The sequence below is a fragment of the Sus scrofa genome, chromosome 6 (genome assembly GCF_054392235.1).
Source record: "Sus scrofa isolate SSC_HxYL_T2T_F1_AM1 chromosome 6, Sscrofa_HxYL_maternal_Yorkshire_Landrace_v2.0, whole genome shotgun sequence".
In the NCBI taxonomy this organism is placed as follows: Eukaryota; Metazoa; Chordata; class Mammalia; order Artiodactyla; family Suidae; genus Sus; species Sus scrofa.
This window is the reverse complement of record NC_139388.1, coordinates 107,210,970-107,232,002: the sequence shown is the minus strand read 5'-3', so window position 1 is coordinate 107,232,002 and position 21,033 is coordinate 107,210,970. Positions and strand designations below refer to the sequence as shown.

Sequence of the window (21,033 nt, the reverse complement as noted above, 5' to 3'; positions counted from 1 at the left end):
TCCAAAACAAGTTTTACAGATCGGCCAAGATGGCTGTGGCTGGTCGGCTCACCTTTGTTCTTTGTCTTGGCCCCAGACATCCTGACAGTTATTTAAGAGTGTGATGTGATTCCACATTCAAAGGAACAGAAAGGGGTGGGATAGAGAGAAAACTCTGTGTATGTTCTCGAGGGGGCAGCTTCCGTGGGAGAATCTAGATGAGTTCCTCTTCGAGGAAACAGAGCAGAGGTCGGATCTGAAGATATCCTGTGAAGAAGATGTGTGGCTGTGGCCACGAAGGACACCTCTAATGTTAGGCCCATCTTTGCAACATGAACGCCTTTCTGAATATCTTATGCCCATGAGGCCCCATTGCTCAAATTCATTTTAAAGCACACTAGTCTCAGAAATGTAAATACATGTTTACTGAATTGGGGACATGGTTTCTCCAGCTCTGAGTGTGACAGTACGTTGACAGACCAGAGTGTGATGTTTCTACCTGCAGGTCAGCACATTAGGGAGAAGGCTGGTGGACCTGGGTTCGGTCTTGGCTCAGATGCTTACCATCTGTGTCATCTCCAGAAAAGTTCAGTTTTCTCATAGCTAACATAGGTAGAAAATAGTTTCCACCTCTCAGAGTCACTATGTAGATGAAGTGCCCTATCTCATGTAAAGTGTAGGGAGCATTCTAAATAGTAAATAAATATTTGATCCCTCCTTTCACTTCCCCAGCCCCTCATCATTCCCACAGTGTTTACAGGTGACATAGAGGAGGGGGTGAACTTTGCTTCATTCACACCAAAAATCTCATTCCAGTGGACAAAATAAAAATGAGCAAATAATCTAAGCTAATAAGTGAGCCCAATGATCTGAGACCAGAAGAACTAAAGAAGCCCTGTGTGCAGAAAAATCTGGACATATACTCTGTATGATCGCTGTTTCCTTTTCTAGCTCCTCCCCCTCTCCTTCCCACAAGTAGTGGTATAAAGAATATGGACAAAAGTAGGAACTCAGGGGAGGGACAGAACCTGTTTTGTTTCCTGATGTATCTCAAGTGTGATGGCCAGGATCCTCTCATATGGATTTGGTGCTTAATAAATATTTGACTAACAGCATTGAACAGTGAGGAAGAAGATAGGAACACTCTGGGACTTGACCTTCTATTTTTCCCTGGAGTTTAGGGGTGCAAGTAATGATTTCTAACAGAAAAGAGAAGAAAACTGTTAAGTTTCCACCACAGAAAAATGCTTGATCATTTTCCTTAAGTCCACATACAGCATCAGTGAGCTGCCTCAGTAACCCCAGTGTAATAGCTTCTAAGTCCAGCCAACAGTGGCTCTGCTACAATGGATGCCTCTTCCATCAGGAGATCCCTCACCCTCTCCTGACCTGCCGGAACTTCAGAGTAAGGTGCAAAGGCTCAGGCCAGGGAAAAAGCAGCTCATCTGCATGGTAGACACAGACGCTCAGGTGAAATTATGGGCTAGTTCTCCCTGTCTCCTCTTCTGATGGGCAGAGCAATCTATAAGGAAGTCTACTTAAAGCATAGAGAAGGTTAGGTCAGTAGGAGTCAACTTGTAAGCAACTTCTTTGCCTTTTTCCTGATTGTTCATCCCTGTTTTCCTCAGACCTTAATTATAAAGATGAGGTTACTAGGCAATATGAAACCTTGCTCCTGATGTCTGCTTTATGAAACATACACAATGCTTCGATAACCTGTTGCATCCTTTCCGGGACGAGAAGGAGTAAGAATGAAGAGCGAAGAAGTTAGAGAATGGTGGACTCTCTACCCCTTGCTTCCCCTGAGTAAATCTGCAGGCAGCCCTTGTGGGCAAGCGAGCATCCCAAGGAAGATGGGGAGAAGTCAGCAGAAATGGAATGCACTCCATGGAAAAGTGACGAAGAATCTGACCTCCTGTCTTCATGATTCACTGAGATTGTTTCCCTTTTTCCCTTTTAAAAACTGTCATGGCCAGGAGTTCCCATCGTGGCACAGTGGTTAATGAATCCGACTAGAAACCATGAGGTTGCGGGTTCGATCCCTGGCCTTGGTCAGTGGGTTAGGGATCCGGCGTTGCTGTGAGCTGTGGTGTAGGTCGCAGATGTGGCTCGGATCCCGCGTTGTGTGGCTCTGGTGTGGGCCGGCGGCTACAGCTCCAATTCGACCCCTAGCCTGGGAACCTCCATATGCTGCGGGAGCGGCCCTAGAAAAGGCAAAAAGACAAAAAAAAAAAAAAAAAAAAAAAAAATTGGCACAGCCAAGCAGATTCTTCAGAGCTGGTCTCTGGATGCAAGTCTACCTTTCCCCCAGATCGCCAGCCTTTCTGCATAAAGCACCTTTCCTTTCTACTGACACTTGTCCCTTAATTTATTGGCTGTTGAGCAGCAAGCAGTTGAACCTGTGTTCAGTTACAAACTGAAAATATTCTGCTGGACTAGTTAATGATTCAGTTTGCTTTTCAAAAAAGACTAGCACTGGGCATCAATCTTATCATTCTCTCTAAGCATTGTCTGGACCCTGAGCATCACTCACGTACACCAGTTAGATTGCAAAGACTTGAGGGAAAATATCAGAGCATTTTGCTTTGATGGCTAGCATCCGATAAGCAATGGATGTTTGAGGAACAATAATGTGGTGCTGCTCTGAATACTACCAGAGATGATGGGAACAAAGGAGGGAACTGAGGAGAGTGGCCTAAACAGGGGATGCTCCATAGCTTATCCTGTCTTAGGTTGGTTTTCCTGGAGAGAGACCCCAGGATGGAGATTTGAGAGCAGATATAGTGGTGGGAACACTGAGAAAACCATTGCTCAAGTGGCAAGGAAAGGGGGGTTGGGGGGCGGGAAACACTGAACGTGGAAGCTGGGATGGCCCTTCAGAATCATCCCAAATTGAGGCAAGGGGTGGGGCCTTTGTATCCAGTCCCTGCCTAGGATGTGGGCTGCCCCCAGCAGCCCCCTTCAACCAAAGGCACCTCCCAGAGAAGATAAAGCTGAGAGCTGTCAGCTGCCAGCACTTCCAGCAGCAGGGGGAATAAATACTTTGGTCCTACAGCACCCGCTAATGCTGGCAGTGTTAACAAACAGTGTTATTTATGAGAGCATAACCAACTCAAAATCTGCCTAGCAAGGACATTTAATCAAATTGAGGCAATATTTGTTGAATGAACGTGTAGTTATTGTGAGGGAAGAATGATAAACATTGGATTTAAACTTCATCAGAAGGGCTGTAAAAGAGGGTACAGGAAAAGACAGAATTCACTCAGAATGAGGAGAATCTCCAGCTCAGACACCTGTCCTGTACTTTGTCATTTGATCGAATCATCAAAAGTATTCAGATTCTGCATGTATTAAGCCTCGGGGAGAAGGCAGAAGGCAAAGTTCCGGAAGGGGCTCTGATTTGGGGAATCAAGTTTCGACAAGTGAGGGCACTGCCCTCTCTCACTGTAAAACAGAGATTATTCCACTACCTAAGAGTTTGATAGAAAATTACCCATTTTTTTAAAAAGAAATAATTGGCCTTGTGTGAAACAGCAGAGAGAGGTGAAAAGCATCATTGATGGAATCCTTCCAAAATTAGTGACTCTTCCTGCTCAGAGTCCTTTCAACGAATGCAGTCATCCTCTGACGCTCTTTGTTGAAGGCCTTTTCTGAGCACAACCTATTCTGTTCAGTTTAATGATCCAGCACCTCTTCCACTGAGTGCTTAGACCCCCTCACCTTGCAGACAGCAATTTAATCACAATGACACCTTCCCTACATTATGCATCCCAGTGTTAGATGATGTCACTTTACTCAATACTTTACTTACATTTTAAAAAAAAAGGGTCTATAAACTAGATGCTTGCAATGAATCAGTTTTCCAGGGACATCTATGGTGATTTTAAAGATGCTTCACCTTTTTTTTTCAGGTGTCTTCAAACTAGATTTTCTTAGCCCATAAGCATTTCTATCCCCCAAGATTTATCTGATTAAAGATTTTAAAATAATCTATCAAATGTCTTTATCATGATACCACAACAAATTCAATGTGCAAACTTTAAATTTTGACTATCACTCACCCATCTATTCCTGTTCAGGTTAAATCATTTTTGTACTTAGCCCAAATGATCTTGCCATTTCTACCTGCTTAAAAGAATCCTGGGATAACAAACTGACTTAAATATTTTTTAAAAATACTTAAAAATAAAAATTTACATATATTTAGAACTGATTTTTCAGGCAAAAGAGCAAGTCTTCTTTTAAAATGCTTTTACTTGTTACTAGGTAAATGTGTATTTTCTACTAAATTTGACTCTACAGTTCAAAGTATTTGGGGAAAGAATATTCTATCTACGGACTACAAATGTAACTTTTGGGCCATCTTATGAATTTGTTTTAGCTTAGTTTAAGGGATCATCCAATCTTTTCAAAGGGTTGTTAAACAAGATATCTCTATGCTTTGTTTTCTTTTTAAAAATGTGGAGACACACAGAGGCTAAACAACATGCTGCCAACCAATGGATCACTGAGGAAATCAAAGAGGAAATAAAAAAATACCTAGAGACAAATGACAATGAAAACGACAATCTAAAACCTATGAGACACAGCAAAAGCAGTTCTAAGAGGGAAGTTTATAGCACTACAATCTCACCTCAGAAAACAAAAAAAATCCCAAATAAACGACCTACCCTTAATACCTAAAGCAATTAGAGCAAGAAGAACAAACAAAACCCAAAGTTAGTAGCAGGGAAGAAATCACTAAAGACCAGAGCATAAGTAAATGAAAGAGAGACAAAGAAAACAATAGAAAAATCAAAGAAACTAACAGCTGGTTCTGTGAAAAGATAAACAAAATTGATAAATCTCTAGCCAGACTCATGAAAAAGAGAGAGAAGCTCCTATATTATTTATTTACTTATTTTTTTATTATTTTTTATTTTTTATTTTATTTTTTTTGTCTTTTTGCTATTTCTTGGGCCACTCCCGCGGCATATGGAAGTTCCCAGGCTAGGGGACCAATCAGAGCTGTAGTCACCGGCCTACGCCAGAGCCACAGCAACGCGGGATCCGAGCCACATCTGCAACCTACACCACAGCTCACGGCAACGCTGGATCGTTAACCCACTGAGCAAGGGCAGGGACCGAACCTGCAACCTCATGGTTCCTAGTCGGATTCGTTAACCCCTGCGCCACAACGGGAACTCCATTTACTTATTTTTTAAAAAACATATTTGGAATTTTCTTAATAGAAAAGATGTCTGTATGAGGACCAGTATCTGTGTGTGCACACGCACACATATGTAAGAAAGTGTGCTTGGGTTTCGTAATTCACGAGTTTCCTTTTCTCACCCCCTTTTACATTTATCTCGACATAACTGATCTGAAGTTTCTGGCCTTAGCTCATCTCCCATCTTTTCTAAGCTTTTCACAAAACTTTAATCTCATCTCCCAACACAAAATTACACATCCAGCTTTGGAAGTCAAAAGTAAATTCCTCTCTTTGGTAATCTCTGAGATAGGATATAAAAATATCATCTTATCTGCTATTTATTTCTCTGGTGGCTCTGTTCTTAAATGATACATGATTGCTTGCCTTTCTAGATTAAGTATCAGCATCCACAAGAGTCTCTCTCAATTTGAGGACTGGAAAGAAATCTGCCGCTGAGGCCAGAGCTTCAGATGATGGAGCCGTGACCTCATGTCCTTGTGAAAGCCCAGCTCCCTGATGAGGCCCAGCAGCTGGAACACCACCACTGGGACAGATTCCAGGATTCCTTACCTGGATGGAGTCAAGATTATCCCTGGCAATGCCAGTACTAGGGCTTTTCATGGAACATTTGCTTCCATGTTCACTCAGGCCAGAAAAGGGATGTGTCAAATTCTCTTCTGTCTCCGAATGCTTGTGCTCTGAAGCAACACAGTCATTCATGCTCACGTGCCTTGACCACAGGAACTTGCATGGCCACAGCTAACTAAATGGGTCAGCGGAGTGCAATTCTTTGGGTACCAGAAGTGGAGAGACTAGACGTGTCTAATGAAGAGCATTGTTGACAACCAAACTCTGAAAGCCTCCCTTTGGTGGGTATCATGCTCACAGAATCTCTTTTTCCTTGCAGAGAGAGTAGCACATCTTATCAAAAGGCATTAAGGGCAGATCTCAAAATTGGGACACTTTTGAGGAGCCAGGACTTGACCTGGGAGGGTGGTGAGGCTTGATCTTGGGCTATTGGGTCTAAGACCCAGATGGCTGACCTAGGAGACATATCCAGGAGCAAGACAGAAACCAAGACAAGGTGGGAGTCACCATCGAGTCATCAATGTGAAGGGACGAGACAGAAGAAGTAAACACGGGTGCTGGGCAACTTGGATAAAAGCACAAACCAACATGCCTGCCTCCTATAGATACCACCTGTGCACTGACCAAATGGCAGGTATGCGTCTACATTCTGGGGATTTAGTGGGAAAGAAGACGATAGGAGAGGAAGAGCAATTCTAAAGGACACGGCAGCTGGAGTATGTGCCAGGACCCAGCGCTGACCCTGCCCCAGGTCAGGTGCCCGCGCCCTCTGCTTCCCTGAGCATTTCACACACACATCGCATTTGACATCTGCATGGACTCAATGAGGTGAGTGTAGCTGTCATAACTGTCTTACCACGTGGCAGTAGTTCTTCAGGGCAGTAAAGCCACTGGTCCTTGATCATGCAGTCGATCCAAGTCTTGGTTCTCTGACTCCACAGACCCTTCTCACTTTGCTTTTGAACTGTGACACTGCCATTCTCAACAGAACACAAAGGAAACGTTTCCTGAGTGTACCTCTTTACTTTCTAAGATTGACATTTTGTGCCCAAGTCCTATGTACTGCCCTGATTACAAATGCAAAGAAAAAGAATATTAATCTAACCAGAGATACAGGACACTCTCTGGATCCTTTCCAGGACCATCCAGGAATTCCCCAAAATGACATTGTAAGTTGCCAAGGAAATCCATCAGAAGCATTTTTAGAAAAATGGTTACTTTGATTTAAAACAATCTTGTACTATAATACAAGTAGTTCTATCTCTAAAATGCCAAACCCAGACGCCCCAAGATGAGGGAATCCAAATCTCCTTCCTCGTGGTGGGAAGCGAGTTTCGGGGTCAAAACAGTATCTGCCTTTCCCAAACGTTCAGCACCTACAACATTATGTCAAAAGGGGCTGTTAGGTTTGTGTGGCTACAATAGTGCTCCCATTTATAAAAGACAAAGGCTGTTCTTAAGTCCATTCCCTTTGACCTCTCCTGACACACACTGGTTAGGCTGAGCTGAATTTAGTTTAAGAAGTGCCAGGAAAGGGCTTCTAAGCCATTGAAAACCATTCCAGGTGTTAGTGGTTTTCTGACTAAGAGAGTCACAAACGTCCCTCACTCTTTGGATGTGAGGCATCCAGTCTCACACACCATTTTCAGCCAAAAGAAAAAAAGGACAAAGAAGTGCTGCCTTGAGAAAATAATGATGCCAAATTTTTCTTCTCTAGCTTAGAAAGGTTTTTGCACTTTCCAGGGTAGAACATTCAAAGAAGATACTGAGTGATAAATACATAGGGGTTGGGTATTACCAGAGGCTTTAAAAATGTACCAAAAGATTTTAAAAAAAAAGTACCAAAAGAGAAGAGTTGAGAGAATAGAATTTTCAGTGTCTACAACACCTTCTATAAGATGGAGCTCTGATTTTACACAACCATTTCTGGGTCTGGAGGTTAGCAAAAGAACCAGAAGATCAAGCCATCCTCCATTAGCTAGACGGTTATCTGTTTAGTAGTGCCCAAGGCCCTATCTCTCCTTTTTCTTTTCTTCTTCTCCTTCTACTTTTTCTTTCTTTCTTTCTTGCTTGCTTGCTAGCTTGCCTTCCTGCCTTCCTTCCTTCTTTCCATTGCACCTGTAGCATGTGGACAATCCTGGGCCAGGGACTGAACTCAACTCATAGCAGCAACCCAAGCTGCTGCAGGGACAATGCCCAATCCTTAACCTGCTGCACAACCAGGGATTTCCCCATGTCCCTGTTTCAGATTCTTTGCTCCCACAGTGACTTTCTGGGCTACAAGAGAGACTCCTCACCTAACAGAAAGAGATGCAGACATCTGTTTGTTGGGCTTAGTCCAGGGATATCTCATACTATGAATGGATCATTGGCATGAGGTCCTGAGAGTCAGGCTGAGGGTTTTGTCACTTCCCAAGATTCGGGGGCAAACAATACAAAGATACAAACTGTAGTGATGGTAAGAACCTGAATCAGTGCCACCCCAGCTTCCTGGCGCACCCCTGACTCTGGTGTGGCCCCGGCACTTCACTGGGGTTTAACAGCAGGTGAGCGGTGCACCTGTGCAATCAGCCAGTGGCTAGATGATGGGAGTCAGCATTTGTCTGGGGGGAAAATAATGAAGATTTGGGATCTCTGTCTTTTTTTAAGGGTCACACTCATGGCATATGGAGGTTCCTAGGCTAGGGGTTGAATTAGAGCCGTAGCCATTGGCTTATGCCACAGCCACAGCAACACCAGATCCGAGCTTCATCTGCAACCTACACCGCAGCTCATGGCAATGCCAGACCCTTAACCCACTGATAGAGGCCAGGTATCAAACCTATGTCCTCATGGATGCTAGTCATATTCATTTCCACTAAAGCACAACGGGAACTCCAGCGTTTGGAAGTTTTAACTATGCACTGACGGTGTGATCTGAGTCTCCATTTCGCTATTTAAAAGTAGGAATAACAACCTACTGTACTAAGGTTAAATGAAATGGCATATTTTGCTACGTAGTCCAGAATCTGGAGCATAGTATGTATTCAAAAAAATGTCAGTTCCCTCACACTGCCTCCCGCCTCCACAGGAGGAGGTATTCTGTAGTTCTTCTTCATACAGAACCTACACATATATATTAACACTACATACACATATATATTTGCATACACACATACACATACACACATGTGTATACATATATATTCCTACAACATCCATATGTATTGCTATATAAAATCTTCACTTGAAATCAATTTAGAATCCAATTGCTGCCAAAACAAGATGTAGCAAAAGAGAAGATAAAACATACCTCTGTTTATGGTGACTTAAGTCATGACTTTCCAGCTCAACAGCCCTGGGCAGAGCTTGAGGATTAAATGACCTTGAAGCTGATTTGTTTCACTTAGATCTTAAGTTTAAAGCCATTCTTTGTAGTGCCTTCATGATGGGTTTGCTTAAATAGCGCAGATTGGCGATGCGTTCCCTAAATGGCCCTTGCTAAGCCAATCAGTTTCGTCTTATCTACCTCAATAAAAACGGGAAAAAAAAAATTCTAAGCTGGAGAAGAATCAAGTGTGCTTCTTTCCTAGAAACAGCTGTAAAGTGGACCCAAAGAGAGAAATCTAGAAATAAACCCAAGGCTGCTGGGAAGAGTCTAAAAATGCAGCTCGTCCTTTCCCTAATGAGGTGCTGTCAGTGCAAATAAGGTCTTGGGATTGGAATTTTCAATCACCAGAGGTCATGCAAAGCATGTAAATATATAGGGTACTGTCTCTCTGTGTTGATCTCTGTTACATAGCTACCTGTTACTTTTATTTATGGCTCTACACAAAGTGTACTTTTAAGGAAAAATAAAAGCCCACAACGAATCATAAAACGAACATGTTGAGAAGGGCACTGCTGCGATCTGTTCTGGGGGGAGCCAGCGTCCCTAACCTGCTTTTGCACTTTAAGTGGAAGCAAAATAACCATCAGACCTTGGACAGTTTTTCAAAATTCAAGGACAGAACATGCTACACCATGTGTTGAAGGGACACATCATATCAAACTAAGCCAGAACTTTCATGAGACTGATAAGTGCAACAGCAGGTGAAATCTGTTACCGCTACATTCCTTTATCCTCATAGTTCCTGGTGTCACCATACTGATCAGTTTCAGGGCATGAGGTGTTTAGTGTAATTATGATTTCTAGATTATTGATATTTAACATTTAAGCATGGAACCGTTTCACTGGAAGCATTTGTGATGAAGCTTTCTTACCTCCTGTATCTCCCTGCTTTGTGAATTAGATGTGCTAATAAATGCCATCCTAACCTCCTCTTAATGACTCAGTTATTCACAAACAAATAGTAATAGAATTTGAGAGTAGTGAGGAAACTCAGAAATGATTCTCTTCCCAAGCCCATCCCCATATTTTATACTTGAACTTTAAGAGATGCTTAGTGACTTGCTCATGAATGGTCTACAGAGGTAGATTATAGGTGCTCACTCTAAAACCTAGGTTTCCTAATTCCAAATTTCAGTTCTCTTTCCTGTAAAAAGTAAAGCCCAATTATACTGGATTTTTACTATATGCCTTTTCCCTTGCCTGTCATATTCTACCCTTAGGTTCACATATATTCAACTCTCTCACCTACTCCAGGATTTCTTCCCAATTGTCACCTATCTAGCAAGGTTCTGGTGGTTCTATTTAAAATTGCAACCCACCCTCTGTTTCTGGGCATTAGTTTCACATTTTTCTGATTTATTTTTTGTTTACAGCATTTGTCATATATTAACCTTCTACCTCTGCAAGCCACCTTATTTTTATTTATTGTCTTTTTCCTCCCACTAAAAGACAACTCAAGGTGTTTGTTCTATTCTAGTGCTAGAACAGTGCCTGGCTGATAATAGGGGCTCAGTGAATATTAAGTTAATCACTAGTCTGAATGATTAAAACATCATAGAAGTTTGATACCTGTATAAATCTGGTGCCTTAATGTTCATAATATGGGGGCTTCTGAGTTATTTTCTCTTTTTGCTGGTTAAGAAATTTTTTGTTAAAAAACCCCAAATTATTTGTTAAGCAAAGTCCTCTGCTTAAAAAAAAAAAAAAAGTAAAGTTGAGTTTTAGCTGGCTGACCTACAGCATAAAATTTCTTTTAATACTACCCAGCCATAAAAAAGAACAAATGAATGCCATTTGCAGCAACATGGATGGAACTAGAGACTCTCATACTAAGTGAAGTAAGTCAGAAAGAGAAAGAGAAATACCATATGATGTCACTTATATCTGGAATCTAATATACAGCACAGATGAAACTTTCCACAGAAAAGAAACTCATGGACTTGGAGAACAGACCTGTGGTTGCTGGGTGGGTTGGGGAGGGAGTGGGAGGGACTAAGAGTCTGGGGTTAATAGATACAAATTCTTGCCTTTGGAATGGATAAGCAATGAGATCCTGCTGTATAGCACTGGGAACTATATCTAGTCACTTGTGATGGAGCATAATGGAGGATAATGTGAGAAAAAGAATGTATATATGTATGTGTCACTGGGTCACTTTGCTGTACAGTAGAAAACTGACAGAACACTATAAACCAACTATAATGGGAAAAATAAAAATCATTTTTTAAAATTTCCTTCAAGATGCTAGAATAAAATATATGTTGCATTTATAAATATGTTTGTTTCTACCAAGCTACTAAAAGCTATCATGACTGTGCCATTAATGAAAAATAAAATGATGACCTACTTATGAAAACCCTCTATACATGTACCCAGTAGGCGCCCAGGGTGTGGGTCTGTTTATCCCCAAATGGTCTTGCTTGTTCGTTAGGAAGTTCATGAGCCACTTCAAAGTTAGTTGATGGGAAATCAACAACAGAGTTTGTCAAATAACTATTGGTAAAAACCCTAGGGGTTGCCGGGTAGTTTAAAGAGTAATCTTCAAAAAAGGACATAAAAGAGCTTTACAACAGTGAGTTTCAAAGGAGGATGAGTCTTTGAGGAATCTGTCTGAAAATAATGAAAAATATAATGAACATAAAGGGGTTCTTTGTGGTTTAATTGGAGGGGATGATTGGAAGGAACTCAATTCTTTAACATAAGGAAATAATTAGTAAATTGCAGCCTGGAAAAGAGTGCTTCAATTAAAATGGTAACTATAAAGACCCCAGAGCAGCTGAGAAAAATTGTATGAAATATTAAAATCTTTACATGTTTGAAATCATCTGTGGTAACTGCAGCCATGTAAAAATATGCATGTGGATAAACATGAAGGTGACATTTTGAATAATAAGCAAAATAATTTCATTTCTCCATTTTTCCCAGCTTCATTGTTTTATAACTAACAGAATAACACCAAGAGAAATAAATTACGAAGCATAAATGAGAGCAGTTCCCAAGGTAACTAAGGAAAAGTTAGTTTCCTTCCTACATGGAAGACAATTACTGACATTTTTGAACTGAAATTTAAAAAGGGGTTTCCCAAACTGTCTTCAGAATTTTCCAGATGATAATAACTGGATTGCCCACACAGAAAAGACATGTGAGGTTAAATGAGATTTTACTCCTATTGGAGATTCATGATACTGCTATTAATTAAAGTCTCTGGAAATTTCTGTAGTAAAATAAATGATTCCATGACCTTTTATTTTTCCTCTAAATATTTGACCAAGTGCATTTTTTTTCCTAGTCTACCCATGGATGTCCTGAGGAAGATCACTGTTTTGCAGAGCACAACTTGGGAAGAGTGGGTTACACACAGTGCTACCATGGTTTTTTTCCAATCAAGTTTCAAAGAGAAGAAAACATAGAAGAAATCTAGAGAAAAAACAAAAAAAAAAAAGAAGAAGAGTTTGCGAAGTTGGGTCCAGGTTGCTTTATCCTTGCAGGGCATCTGCGAAAGACTGGCCTTATAATTGCTTAAGTCAGGAAGCAAAGAGGAAACTCCCCTCTGAAAAAAGGAGGAGGCAAATAAAACCTCTCCTTAGAGACTTCTTATAGGAGACGATCATGTAACACGATTGGAAGATGAGCCACTTGGAAGCCGAAGTCATAGAGAAGAGTCAGGGGGTACTAGAAAGGTTCCAGAACACAGTCATACTTTGTACTGATGATGATTAGAGCACTGGTCATTTTCTTTTTTTTTTCTTTTTTTTTTTTTTTTTTTTGTCTTTTTGCTATTTCTTGGGCCACTCCCGCGGCATATGAAGGTTCCCAGGCTAGGGGTCGAATCGGAGCTGTAGCCGCCGGCCTACGCCAGAGCCACAGCAACGCGGGATCCGAGCCGCGTCTGCAACCTACACCACAGCTCACCGCAACGCCGGATCGTCAACCCACTGAGCAAGGGCAGGGACCGAACCCGCAACCTCATGGTTCCTAGTCGGATTCGTTAACCACTGCGCCACGACGGGAACTCCCTGGTCATTTTCTTAAGGGATTGTTCTCAGTAGATTGTAAGCCCCTCCCTTTCTCCTCCCCAAGCTTCTGGATGACAGCAACCATGATGGCTGCCTTGGAATCTACAGTGGATGAGACTGTGCAGGTGCTGAAACAATGTACATTGAAGTAACAACACAAAGAGTGAATGGATGAATGAGGTTCTTATGCCCTACAGAATACTGGGCCAGACCAATTCATTTTTTTCCCAACTGTAGCTCTTTAATAAAACAGTCCTTAATCAACTTTCCGTATTTCCATTAGATTAGAAAGCACTTGGACTTCCCGTCGTGGCGCAGTGGTTAACGAATCCGACTAGGAACCATGAGGTTGCGGGTTCGGTCCCTGCCCTTGCTCAGTGGGTTGACGATCCGGCGTTGCCGTGAGCTGTGGTGTAGGTTGCAGACGCGGCTCGGATCCCGCGTTGCTGTGGCTCTGGCGTAGGCCGGTGGCTACAGCTCCGATTCAACCCCTAGCCTGGGAACCTCCATATGCCGCGGGAGTGGCCCAAGAAATAGCAACAACAACAACAAAAGACAAAAGACAAAAAAAAAAAAAAAAAAAAGAAAGAAAGCACTAAAATAATAGCTCAATCTTTCCCCAACTTCTGCTCTGATCATTAGTTTAAAATTCATATTCAGTTTTGCTTTCGTAATATACAACACTGTAAAACACTCAGACATTTCAGAAAACATTAACTCATCTATCAACAGTGATGCTGGAAATTGTGCACAGTTGGTTTCGCACAAAAGCTAATTGTCTTTGAGATCTTTCTATTTTTAGGAAATATAGGTTACTTAATGCTGTTTTCAGTGGCTACAGAGGATTCCATAAAATGGTTGTACTGTAAGTTATTTAATTTCCCCCTACTGATAGATATTTAGGGTGTGAACACCATTAGCTGCTATGGAAAATGCAGTGATGAACATTTATTTTAGATCAGATACTGAGAAACAAAATTGTTTTATCATATATTTAAAAACTGAAATGACTGAAATCAAAAAAATTGAAATTGAATGCCAAATTGTCATCCAAAAAATGGCTCATTGAATTTACATTGCTGCTAGAAATGTAGAGCATATGCACTTTCTATAACTTGTACCAAAATATTTTCATCAAATTAATTTTATTCCTGATAATTTGGGTGAAAATGCTTATCTTATTTTCTTGTGCATTTCCCAGACTACTGAAGTTTAGCAAGTCTTTAATTTTATAATTATTATTATTATTTTGTTTTTAGAACTGCTCCCAAGGCACATAGGAGTTCCCAGGCTAGGGGTCAAATTGGTCTACACCACAGCCACAGCTACACCAGATCCGAGCCGCGTCTGCAACCCACACCACAGCTCATGGCAATGCCGGATCCTTAACCCTCTGGGCGAGGCCAGGGATCCAACCCATAGCCTCATGGACCCTAGTTAGGTTCGTTAACCACTGAGTCACGAAGGGAACTCCCTGACAATTTTTATATAGTACTTGTCACTGTAATTTTTTCAGTTATCTTTACTCCTATTAAAAATCCAAGTCATGTCACTGCTATAACTTATCTAGCCCTGTTGCCTTATTGAAGCAAGACTGAACCTTTAAACTCTTCACAAAAATACAATGATCTACTCATGAGGCTCCTGAAAGATGCCCAGCACCCCATGTTTTATAATCTTTCTCAGTGGGAGGTTGCAATCCTTCAAAATCTTAAAGCCAAGGTGATCACCTTTCTGGAAAAACAGTTCTTACTCCAAGAATACATCACTACTTCCACTTTCTTTTTCTTTTTTGTCTTTTCAGGGCCACACCCAGGGCATATGGAAGTTCCCAGGCTAGGGGTCGAATCGGAGCTGTAGCCACTAGCCTACGCTAGAGCCCCAGCAACGCCAGATCCAAGCCACATATGTGACCTACACCGCAGCCAGCTCATGGCAACGCCAGATTCTTAACCCACTGAGTGAGGCCAGGAATCAGACCCACAACCTAACAGTTCCTAGTCGGATTCGTTTCCACTGAGCCACCATGGGAACTCTGCTACTGCCACTTTCTAAGTGAATCTCCCCACACTGGTGTCACCTCGTTGGGGACACACACTGCACGTCTACTTCTGCCAGCCTTTATGCTTAGCACAGGGTGTGGTGCATTGAGAACAAATATACTACAATTGAAATAGATTTAGTCATCCAGGCAGAGTAAAAACTTTCAGATGCTGGAACCCACATTCTCGCCCTGCTTTTCCCCACCCTAAAGTCTAATTCTAGCATTGTTTGGAATAAAAAAAAGTCTTGGTCGTCCTGTGCTGTCAAGTAGCATAATCATAATCACAGGTTGAAAAGACTATGCTGATCAAAAGGTAAAAAGGTATCAACTGAATTATCTCATGATCGTGACATGTAAAAATCTCTTGATTATAAGCAAAACTGAAAGATGAAGATAGTGCTGGGGCATAAAAGAATAAATGGAGACATACAGGTATTAGTTAAGATATTTTAAATACACACAAACATATAAACACATCCCGAATGGTAATCAAATGGTATAATGCTGGGCATTTTTGGAATGAATAATTTTTTGGAACAGGGGTTATTAAGGTAAGAGAATTACTACAAAAGGAGAAACACAGTTCTAGATTATTTTCAAACTATATTTGTCCTGAACATCTATAGATTTGTATATTTTTTTGGCCATGCCAGCAGCATTCAGAATTTCCTGGGCCAGGGAGTAAACCCATGCAACAACATGACCTGAGCCATAGCAATGACAACCCTGCATCTTTAACTGCTCGTCTACCAGGGGACTCCTGTAATAATTTTTTATTTTTTTCGTCTTTTTAGGGTCACACACAGAGCACATGGAAGTTCCCAGGCTAGGGGCTGAATCAGAGCTACAGCTGCTGGCCTACATCACGGTCATAGAAACACCAAATCAGAGTTACATCTGCGACCTACAGCTCAAGGCAATGCTGGATCCTTAACCCACTGAGTGAGGCCAGGGATTGAACTCACATCAACATGGATACTAGTTGGGTTCTTAACCTGCTGGCCCACAGCAGGAATTCCCTATAATTTTTTTAATGGGCTTGCTTTTACTTAAATAAAAGACAAATGAGAAGGAGAATGCAGATTCCCATTGCACTGAACTTAACGTTTAGATTCTGAAGTACCTTGCTTCCTGTTCATATCTACCAAAGTAACTTTTCAATTGCTAAGTATGGAAAAATCTTCAGTATATATCATCCATTATTCATTGATTAGTGAAAAGAAATAAGATTGCTTGAGATTCGGGAAAATTTGATTCAAGTACTTGAGGTATTTTTAAAGAAATATAGTTTACTTTAGCTCAGCAAATAATATAACTTGAAACTCTTCCAGCCTCCTTCCCTTATAAAAAGCCTCCCTGAAATTCATAATTATGTGCGAAGAAGCTTAAAATGAGAATCAGGAGTTTGTATTCAGATCTGGGCTCTGACACTGAGCATCCATACGACAACAGGTGATTCTTGTGATTATTTTTCTGAACTCTGGTGTTGTCTTGAACAAAACAAGGGATTTATCTAGAACGAGGGATGCCAACTCAACTTCCTTGACTTGTCTTCCAACATCACAAAAATCTAGAGATTTTACACAAAGACAAGTATTCAAAGTGCTTCTTGGAATCCTGGGTGACCTGGCAACACAGGTCCATTGAGCCTACATTTTAACCAACAGCTGGGGCTGAGGCACATCTGTCCACCATGAGGCATAGACATCTCAGTTCGCCCAGCTTTGCCTTGCCTTTCTGATTTATTTTCATGCACTGTAGACTGACACTCCGTTGAAGGTTCATCTAAAGGCTGGAGGAAAGCCTGTGCCAGTGCACCCACTCACTGTCTGGGAGAGTCCTGTGGTGAGGTGGGAGCCAGAGTTACAGTGCTGCTACTGTGCAGACAAAGTCTGGAACCTGTTTCTGGGATTCACTGTATGAAATTCCATTTTACATAAATGATGCAGATGTTCAGAAAAATTAAATGATCTGCTTGGTTTCACAGACAGACTTTGACAAACAGGCTTGCTTTCTTTTTTTGTCTTTTTGCCTTTTCTAGGGCTGCTCTCACAGCATATGGAGCCTATACCAGAGCCACAGCAACTCGGGATCCGAGCCACGTCTGCAACCTACACCACAGCTCACGGCAACGCTGGATCCCCAACCCACTGATCGGGGCCAGGAATCGAACCTGCAACCTCATGGTTCCTAGTTGGATTTGTTAACCGCTGAGCCACAACAGGAACTCTGGAAAAAAAAAATTTTCTAAAACAATAGTGACAGGAGGCAAAAGGAAAAGTTGAGTGTTGAAAGTAGAATGGTGGCTTCAAAGAAGGTGAAAAGTCAGGTAAGTGAAGGAGTCAAATGCGTGGTAAGAATGAAAGAGGAAGGCCTGGGCACTGAAGAAATTTTGACTACTGATAACTACACCTTTATACCCACTTGAAGAAATTTTGTTATTTTTTTTGTTGGGTATTAGCAGGAATCTGTAAAATCCTGAACAGTCTTAAATAAGGAAACATGACTTGAAGAAGCTTTAGAAACATAAGTTATCAGGTAGAAATATCCTTAGAGACCTAGAGAACACACTTGTGGTTGCCAAGGGGGAGTGGGGAAGGGGTTAGTAGATGGAAACTATTACACAGAGTGGATGAGCAATGAGGTCCTACTGCACAGCACAGGGAACTATACCCAATCTCTTGGGATAGACTATGATGGAAGATAATACGAGAAAAAGAACATGACTGGGTCACATTTGCTGTACAGCAGAAACTGGCACAACACTGCTTTAATAATAATAATAAAAAGGAAATGGCCTTAATATATTTGAGATAAGAGCCAGAAGAAGGAACACTACCCATCTCTACAGTCTAGCCCCCACTCAAGGGATTTGCAGCCTCATCATAGAAATATGTACTTGTATAACATAAGTCTAACTTATTTTTTAGTAACTAACTACAGGGCCATTTAATATTTTCTATTCTCAGATTTTGATGTATGTTGGCTCTCAGAAACCGTTTTTTTTTTTTTTTTTTTTTGTCTTTTGTTGTTGTTATTGTTGCTATTTCTTGGGCTGCTCCCGCGGCATATGGAGGTTCCCAGCCTAGGGGTTGAATCGGAGCTGTAGCCACCGGCCTACGCCAGAGCCACAGCCACGCAGGATCCGAGCCGCATCTGCAACCTACACCACAGCTCACGGCAACGCCGGATCGTTAACCCACTGAGCAAGGGCAGGGACTGAACCCGCAACCTCATGGTTCCTAGTCGGATTTGTTAACCACTGCGCCACGACGGGAACTTCCGAGAAACCGGTTTTTAATTCCAACTTCTATTAACAGTATTTCTACTCCATCATTATTTCCCATTTATCTTCACTGTGTGCCCACCTCACTCGCTTTGGGTGTTTTGGAATCTTCCATGTAACCGAATATCTACCCTCACAATTCTATCTCTGATTTCCAAAATGTAACTGGAACAAGACTGTTTCTGCTGTCTGTACAAATTTCCATTTAGCTGTCTTACTCTATCAGACTAACACTGTCTTTCTTTACAACTGTGGAGAAAAGAATACCTATTACAGGTTCTAAGGTGTTTGAGTTAAAGATACTGAAATGTCAGTAAGTGAAAGAACAAAAGTCAAATGCTTTGTTCCGAGGGTGTTGCATATTTCATGCTCTTGATGAAAAAATGAATTAAAAAAATTTCCAGAGACGGAAAGACACAAAAATTGATCATTTACTCCACAGAAAAAAAATACCATATTTTGGATGAGGGGAGATAATTAACCTTCACCTCACCATGTCCTGGGCCATAGGAATCTTCCCGAAATAAATCTGTTGAGCTGAGAACAACAGGAAATTGCCACTTACAGGCTTTAAAACCTTGCATGCTGCCACAAAGCCGCCCACTCACTGACATTGTACCAGTTGCTAATGGTTTCTGGCTAAGGATTTTGTCTTAATCACCGAGGGATCACCAGTCTTCAAAATGACCACGACCCATGAGTTAATTTGATTTTAGAATGCAGCCCTCTGTTCCATTATGTTATGAAAATTCTTAAGCACACCATCAATCCAACGTCAATGACAAGTGATTTAATATTTACAACTCACATCCACTTGTTGGACAGATACTGCCCAGAAAACCCAAAGGTATCATTAATATGTCCTCTGGGAAAGACCAGGGTTTATTTATATTTCGGTTATGGAAAACTGGCCAGAGATCTTTAACACACTGATAGTGTTCTGTGTCTGCTTTGAAAGATTTTTATTAAGTCGATTAGGTACTATTGTACAAACCAGCCCTTGGTATGAGGTAATGCTAGAAGGAACACAGCTGGTCCCCAGTTTAGGCATCTTTTAAAAGCAGATGTGTTAAAAGCCAAAGCAGGTGTGAGGCACACTTGAAAATGAGTCTTGACAGAAAAACACTGCATTTGGAAAGGCAGCAGTTAAGCCAGATCCTTAAAGAAACTGGGTCCTGATGTGATTATGGAGACGGAAACATTTTCTGGAGGGGGGTGTCCCCCAGATCTTACAGCTCATTTAACTTGAGGAGAATATTCCTAATTTCCCTATCAGTACTGCTCTCCTGAGAACCCTTAGGGACTACAGGGATGTCACCTCATAGATTCTTTACCAAAATGCATGCATTTGCATCACTGCACATCTCTGCTCTAAATACTTTTTCAAGAGAAAGTGAAGATGGTCACACTGACACAAAGCTTGTGCTTAGCTTGCTTGCTCTCTCTCGATACAGATCACACATTTTAAGCCCCAGCTGGGTACCATCCACTATAATTTAAAATTTGGGGGGAGGTGATGTGGACGGAAAGGGGAAGTTCCATATTCTCAGGCTTATAAAAGAGAAAGAAAAAAGAAATATCCAGAATAGAATTCAGTACCCAAACAATCAAAGCTCAATAGGAGTGTTCACTGAAACAAAAGAGGCATGATTTTCTCTTCGGTATATTCTATCCTTCAAATTCTAGCAACGTTTTCTTTGTTAATATGGACAAATTGGCATGAAACTGCTTTTGCAGTAGAGAATTCCTTTGAGAATTCTGTAAATTGTAAACTTGATTTCTATCACTTCATGCTAAGAGATTCCATGTTGGGTGGTGTCACAAATTTTGTAAGAATTGATCATGGCCTGGTGCTAAAATACTAGAAGGCAAAGTCACACTTCAGAAGAAAGGAAAGAAAGTAGAGAAAAAGAGCAATGAAGTGTCATTTGTGAAATTTAGTATCTAACATGTCATGGGGATTAGAAAACCGTTTTAGGGACAACTTGAAAAAGTGTATTACTTCATTCGTGGCTACAGGCTTTTTTATATTACTAATATGGATATATGGGTATAGTTAAGAAAAATGGTCAGCTTGTAGGAAAAAGAGGAGAGGGTGGTATTCATTACTTCAATTAATATACATAGCCAGTGGGTCTAACATTCATTTGTATAATCATAAGGTGCCTAAAACTTGTTAGGGTTGTTTACATCTGTACTAGTTGATACCTGTTGTATCACTGAATCAAATCTGAACATGGCTTTTGGAAAGATGGAAGCTCATCTCTTACCCAACATTGCCTTCTGTTCTGAGTTGAGCCATGCTTTCTCTTTTGGGGGAGTATTTGGCAAAAAAATAAGTCTTAAGAAACTTTAGAGAGAGCTTTTTAATGCAGAGAACACAGACTGAATTTCCCCTTTAACTGGAGAGGGAAAGACATGGCTCTTACATCCCTAAGTTTCTTTTGATACTCTGTCAGTGATTTATTTGCTCATCCCGATAACTCTGGATGTATAATTAAGCAACACAGGCATAATTTCCCATAGATGTAAAGGGTGATTTCTTAATGTGGATACCAT

The 21,033-nt window shown here is 41.2% G+C and overlaps 2 protein-coding genes across 28 annotated transcripts in view; one reads left to right on the top strand and one right to left on the bottom strand.

The window, feature by feature from the left end:
• Positions 1–20,385, top strand: part of LOC146402737 (uncharacterized) — a 409,060-nt gene extending 388,675 nt beyond the window's left edge. Inside the window, exon 6 of the transcript XR_014807688.1 lies at positions 17,230–20,385. The gene's annotated coding sequence lies outside the window, so the exon portion shown is untranslated. The remainder of the gene's footprint in view (positions 1–17,229) is intronic.
• DLGAP1 (DLG associated protein 1) overlaps positions 1–21,033 on the bottom strand; it is a 1,399,633-nt gene that overhangs the window by 454,629 nt on the left and 923,971 nt on the right. The window lies entirely within an intron of this gene.